The sequence below is a fragment of the Rutilus rutilus genome (genome assembly GCF_951802725.1).
Source record: "Rutilus rutilus genome assembly, chromosome: 3".
Classification (NCBI taxonomy): Eukaryota; Metazoa; Chordata; class Actinopteri; order Cypriniformes; family Leuciscidae; genus Rutilus; species Rutilus rutilus.
Window position 1 is genome coordinate 14,322,116 of NC_140211.1, and position 393 is coordinate 14,322,508.

The 393-nt window shown below is 35.9% G+C and overlaps 1 protein-coding gene across 1 annotated transcript in view; it reads left to right on the forward strand.

The window, feature by feature from the left end:
- The window catches only part of LOC311287611 (uncharacterized protein), a 10,293-nt gene continuing 9,900 nt past the window's right edge, over window positions 1-393 (forward strand). The window contains exon 1 of the mRNA XM_084404550.1: window positions 1-105. The gene's annotated coding sequence lies outside the window, so the exon portion shown is untranslated. The remainder of the gene's footprint in view (window positions 106-393) is intronic.

Below are 393 nucleotides of genomic sequence, written 5' to 3' on the forward strand. Positions count from 1 at the left end.
CATTTGAACTTTGGAAACTCTCTGCCGTAGTAAAGCGTTCCCAAGATGTGCATAATCATTCTTTCTGTTCTGTCCCACGTCTGCCTCTGGAGCTGTGCACTTCAGGTGAGTTCAATTTATACATGTTCCCATTAATAAGCATAGTTCATACAGAAGCTCTGTGATCTAAGTAAGCCATTGGGTTATTCATGTCTTGATAAAATTGCTGATGAGAATCACTATTGTAATGCATCTCGTCATTTTTGTTACAATAATGCTTACAGTAGCGAGACCCTTTTTTATTGATTTTTTTCCCCTATAACATAACAGTAAACATCTTAAATTAGTTATAATTCAAAAGCATTCACACTCAATATTCATCCGGGGAATTAAAAAAATTGGGCACTGAACCTT